Source organism: Paramormyrops kingsleyae, chromosome 4 (assembly GCF_048594095.1).
Source record: "Paramormyrops kingsleyae isolate MSU_618 chromosome 4, PKINGS_0.4, whole genome shotgun sequence".
Classification (NCBI taxonomy): Eukaryota; Metazoa; Chordata; class Actinopteri; order Osteoglossiformes; family Mormyridae; genus Paramormyrops; species Paramormyrops kingsleyae.
Window position 1 is genome coordinate 47,287,737 of NC_132800.1, and position 6,181 is coordinate 47,293,917.

General features: G+C 38.6%; 1 long non-coding RNA gene across 1 annotated transcript; it reads right to left on the minus strand.

The window, feature by feature from the left end:
* Nucleotides 1-677: 677 nt before the first annotated feature.
* Nucleotides 678-5,769, minus strand: LOC140589077 (uncharacterized). Its single transcript, XR_011990272.1, has 4 exons — nucleotides 5,557-5,769; nucleotides 2,313-2,383; nucleotides 1,665-1,952; nucleotides 678-713 (listed from the first exon to the last, which is right to left on the minus strand). It is a non-coding gene; the product is annotated as an uncharacterized lncRNA (long non-coding RNA).
* Nucleotides 5,770-6,181: the final 412 nt, after the last annotated feature.

Genomic DNA, 6,181 nt, shown 5'->3' on the forward strand with positions numbered 1-6,181 from the left:
ATTTTTATCTACTATGCTTGTCCGTTTATGTGTCAACGCATGTTCTGACCATCCATGCTCTCTGCCTTCCCACATGTCCGGGTGGTGCCCGGGGTGGGCACCATACTAACTGTATCATCATGGGTGCAGCATTCAGTGCCACTCTTCACAGGCCAGTGTGGATAACGGACTCATTGGTGGACTTTGTCTTGATACTTAATCGCAGCTTATACCTCCCTTTTAGCAAGCAAGTCCACTCTTTTCTGTTTTCAGTAATGTTAGTACCCAGGTGGGTTGGGCAGCAAGTTGACCTTGGACCCCCAGAGTTGTTTTTTTTCTCCTCACTTGGGAGTTCTTGGTTCCTGTCCTCTGTTGTTATCTAGCTTTCTTTATATACTTTCTTTTCTTCCTTTTTCCCGGTCTGTATTACTCTAATGATGTTTAATGTATCACAACACATCCATGTAAAGCACTTCGGGACGACTCTGTTGTGAAAGGCATTATATAAAAATAAATTGATTTGAACTGAATAGAATATTCATATCACTTAATAAATAGGCGTACTGTGCCGTTGGAACTGATATGTCACATGCAAATGTCACTGTGATACTGCGCATATTGTCATGGGCATTAAACCATTATAAACCTGCACATACCTGCAGAACGTGTACCAGCCTTGTTTGTATTTAAAGTACCTGCGGGGGGCGTCTGATCATCCCTTCGCTTCTGACCACCTGCAGACAGAGAGGGACAGAAGTTATTCTGTCCTCAATGTGTGCATCCGTACACAAATCCACAGATAGCGAACAAGCTTCAGAGAAAGTCAGAAGCTAGAGTAAAGTTGAATGGTCTTTACTGTTGTCTTCATTCTCATAAACAATTTGTAAAACTGAAATACAGAAAAACATAGAACTAATTACTGGTTGCTATTTAGAAAACATATATACGATAATGTAAATAATAGCTATGAAATTATAAACGTACTAATATTATACTCAAAGGTAGTATAAATAGCTGTATATAACTTGTAGCTAATGTAAACAGATGTCGATTAACATCAGCAACATTTCTATGTAAATAAACTATAAGTATTTTAATGTAACACATCAAGCGCGTTTTATGAACAGCTGTGTAATAGTAGAATCGATTACATACACGAATTCAACTCACAAGCGATCCCTTTCCAAGGCACAAACAGCGAGAAGAAAGATATGAAGCAGTAGCTACTGGCTAAATGCATGGCACGTTAAAACAAAAAAAAAATCCTGATCACACTCAATGTGCTAATTGACTCTCACCCAGCAATGTCATGCAACTAAATAAGCCTATCCGAACAATAGCTGAAATCAGCCAAAAAATACCGAATTACTCTGAAACGCCAGTAGGGGGAGGAAAAGCGCTACAAATAAAGCACGTTCTCATAGAACATGATAGAAGCAGCAGAGTCAGCGTGAGCCTGTAACTCAGAGCTGCAGCAGTGAGTGTGAGATGCAGGGTAGCAGCAGAGAGCTGGGGGCCGGGGGATAAAGGCGGCCTGCAGAGAGTCCCTACTGCTCTCAGCTTCTGGGTCACGGTTCTGTTCATGCAGGTTGGGGGGTCAGACTGAGCTGTAGGAGGCTCTGCCCCACAGAGACGGGTCTCGGGGGGTTTAAGGGGGAAGGGGAACCGGCAGAAGGGTCACTTACCTGTAACATTAAGGCAAATCCGCTGCTGAACTTCGTCACTGACTAGACACTTATACTCCCCTCTATCCTCTTCTTTCACAGGATTAATGACCAAAGAGAAGTTGTTCTGTTGGATGGATCCAAGCCGAGTTCGGTTCACATAATGACCAGTTTCACACCAGCTGCCATTTTTAAACCAGCAGGCAGGTTTGCCTCCAAACTGCCACAGAACATCAACCTCCTTTGTGTCTGTATCTGTTGGTCCAACACAGGGCAGCGTGACAGTGTCCCCAATATTAGCATCAATATCTGATTAACAGACAGGACAAAGTGATTAGAAGGTTATTATATTAATAACTTTACACACAGTTTCAGTTTCCACACTGATTGGTCCATTTACTATACATGTGACTCTCCACTAATCACATATCACAGCTTGTCTTTAACATCATTCAGCAGGAAGAGTAAACAAGCAGCAGACTAGTTACAGTCTTTACAGCACAACGGAGACACAGACAGTGAGAGACCCGACCCCCCCCCCCCCCTGACTGAGAATGTTACACCAGATACCCCCGTCAGACACTCATATCACCATATAATTATCAAAGCAGAGAAGCACTGACATATACAGCTAATTACACACAGGTTCAGTGTGAGGCTCTTACTCACCTATGGTTCCCTTTGAAACATCACAGAGACAGTGACCAAGGCAGAGGAGCAGCAAAAGCCTGAACATCATCCTACAGTTAGAGAAGATCGAGATGAAAGAGGTCAGGATTCACACGTATGAAGGATGTTAATAAAAATACAAACTCAGCCCGGCCGTCTGCAGTCTGCATCCTCAGGGTCAGACACTCTAACATTTAAACAATGATAAAATAACACTGTGACCATCTGCAGTGTCAGTCATACAGGTTAAAGAAAACCCCTCCAGTTTAGTAGATTACCTCAGCTAACTAACACTGACCGGTGTAAGTCTGTTCTTAGAAGCTGATAAAACACTGTCAGCTGTAGATTTTAAAAATGAACAGGTCATGTTACATTGCTGTGTGCTGCAGTTATGCTTTGCTGAGTGACAGGCCAGTAACAGAATGAAAAGCAGCACAAACACAGTATTAACAGCAAACCCAGCAAAGACTCAGGCCCAGCTGGTGTGAGACTGGACCTGTAACTGAACCTGTAACACACTTTGTCATTTCCCCAAACCCTCTGCCTCTCTCTGGACTTTCACTAGATGTGGTACCGTATGGTTGTGGTCAAACTGGTAATTATACTACAGCATCTGCAATTATTGTATTTTAGGGGTGTAATGGTACACAAAATGGCACAGTTCAGTGCAATTTCAGCACAGCAGGGAACACAGAATTTGTTTTGAGATTATTCATTATTAAAACTGCAAACACAATTAGGAACAATTGTAAACCAAACGCAAGGCAATGTGTCTGTCAACGTGACTGAATAACAAATCATGAGACACATTTGCATATGGCAAAGATTAGATAGATTGATCAGTCAAAAATGTGATATTATAATGAATAAAATCCTGCATAAATCCTATGTTCTCTTCCATTGAGTATGGTCACATAGCTATAGTGATAAACACCCCTATAGCGATAGTTTTTTTTTTTTTTAGTCATTCTGAATTTCATGGTAAAAGTGCCTTAGATGCAACAGTGAGAGTAATTTGCAGAGACTGTCTGCCATGATGATAAATGCTGAACTGGCATGTTGGATGTGTTTCCAGCAAAATATTCAAATTTGCCTGCTGGTGCAAATGGCAGAGTGTATGATGATTCATCGTTCAGTTACAATGTGGCCAAGAGTCATGGCTTCATAATTCAATCACGCAATTATCACAGTGAAACCAACCACACAAGATTAAAATCTGGCCTTCAACTCCTGTTTCTTCTTCACTTCACTTCAATCTCCTTTATCATTAATTAACTTTATTAGAAATAAAATATAATTTTTAACCTAATTATCATAATACAATTTTTTTTATTTCAGTGTCTAACATCCTTAATATTCCAGATAAAAAATTTGCACAGAGAAAATCATAAACCAGGATAATAATACTCGTTTATGGAACACAGCTTGATTGGTAACTTTTGTACATCATAATTACATTTAACAATAAATTTTATTTTCCAAACTCCATAAAAAATAAGGCTTGGAATAGAAAACTACAGCTTATCTTTATTTTGGATATATACTGTCAGACACTTATCTTTTAAAAGACTATTGGACAGCCCAAAATTAATCAAATCCAATCCACCTTCAGCAACATAGTACATAGTACTTCTTTTTTCAAATAGTGATGCCTGTTACTCCAAAAACATAATTATAAATTATAAATATTCTTAACTACTGATCAAAACATGACATTTAATTGACAAATCTCATAATAATTATATTTCTTTTTTAAAAATCCATTACAGTGTTGAAATTTAGTTGTAACCTTTCATTTTGGTCTTTGCAAATTTTAATACCTAAATAGCAAATGGCGTCTTTGACTAGGATACCATGTATTCCCAACATGTCTTGTCCCATCCTTCAAGGTAAACAATTAGCATTTTTTAACATTCAGAGTTAAACCCAATATGGAGTAGAGAATGCACAATAACATCGAATGCTCTCTTAACTTGTTCTTTGTCTTCTAGCAATAAGACTGTGTCCTCTGCCAGTTGACTACATTTAAGCTAATTCACCATTTTCTAGAATGCCTGTGAAAAAGCCCTGTTCAGTGCAGAGTCAGTGCTTGCATAAGCAATAATAGGAGATATGGTGCAGCAGGACCCCCCCACCCCCGCCCATAAAAAGGCAGATGAGTCACTGTACCTAAATTACCCTAGTATACGGTTTTGAAAGCAATGTTCCTTTTTATATTTATACAAATATTTAGAATTTCTCTCTCCCCCAAACACTTTTTCTTGACCTAATAAAGGGCCATAGCCTCGTCATCTTTGAAACAGTCCAGTTCCAATTGTAATTTTATTACAGGTTTTCTTTTCTGTATATATTTATTATTTCATTAAGAATTTCTCTTACTCTTATTTTGTGCTTTCTCTTTACTCTTCGTAATTGCCGATATTCTGTGATATTTAGTGTATTCCCACTGATGAGTATAAGACAAGAACTTTCGCCTTTTTCCAATTTTCAGCAATAACCATTTTAATAGCTCATTGTAAAGCCTCATCTTTCATAAGTATATTATTCAACTTCCAAAATCATTTCCCTTCTTTCTGCTGTAATCAGCAAATTAACAGACAGCCAAATTTTTTTTGTCATTTGTCAGAACACAGGGATCAATATTAACATCCAAGACCAGGATCTCTAAATGTTTAATAATCTTAAATAAATATGCTAAAGATACATTCTTGATTATCTAGACCTTTGATAGAACAGATATACCCCTTTTGCAGGATTCCGTTCTCTCCAGATGTCACAACAATTTAGTCCTAAACACAAGTTGCTGAGATCTCTGTAAAGTTACTGAGCTTTATGTAAGAGTTTCTCCAGGGTTTTGGAGGAAAACAGTTACATGTAGGATCGTTAATAAAATTCCAATCTCCTCCTAAGATCCACTTAGCATCATGAAATGTTTATAAACACTTTTAAATCTCCTTTTTTAAAATACTTGATGGATAAGTCAGATACTCTCAAAAGACAACCAAATATCATTTGACCACCGATTCTTCCAAAAACTCAAATCCGATGGATGATAAAAATCAGCTTCAAATTCCTACAAAACAAACAAAAATAGCTTTCCGTTTTACTTGATCTCTAATACACATTAATAGAATATTTTAGCAGCATTAACTAAAATAACAAATGTATGAAATACAAGAATTTAATTATTTTCAATGATCTATGGACTGAGCATAAAAGGTGTAAACCTGCAAGTGAAACCCACCCTCTTTATTTGTCTCTTGTTGTCTTCGACATCGATGTGCTTGATTTTAGAAGTTAATATCTGTTCTAATAAATTTCGTGTCCAGTCATGTCTTTTTAGCGTCAGTTGTACCTTAACATTATATAGGTTTCCTAAACTTTTAGTACATGTTAGAAAATCAAAACAAGTCTTCAGCTACGTGAAAAAGTACTACACTGGCCGGCAAGTGGACCTCCCCCCTCCTCCTTTTTCTAACCTTACCTATATCTTGGAATCCGCTCCCTCCCCCTCTAGCACTGTGGCTCTGGTCAGTTGCAGGGCTGCCAGCTCTCACGCGTCTCGCGTGACACTCACTCTTTCAGACTCTCAGGCTCACGCAACAAATCTTACGGTAAATATATTGTGGCAAAGCTCCAGAAGGGACTCCAAGGCAGGCCACTTTTGTCGAACAGCCTCTTTATAAATTAACAAGTTAGCTTTGAACAAAGCTGTTGGGATAGCTGGTATAGTATCCATACCTTATTTACATACAACTCAGCAACGCCCACTCCACTTCCCTTCATTCAGATTGCCGGTCCACTCCCCACTACTGACAACCTTAATCCCGATCATGGGAGAATGCATATCGACCACACAAACTAATACC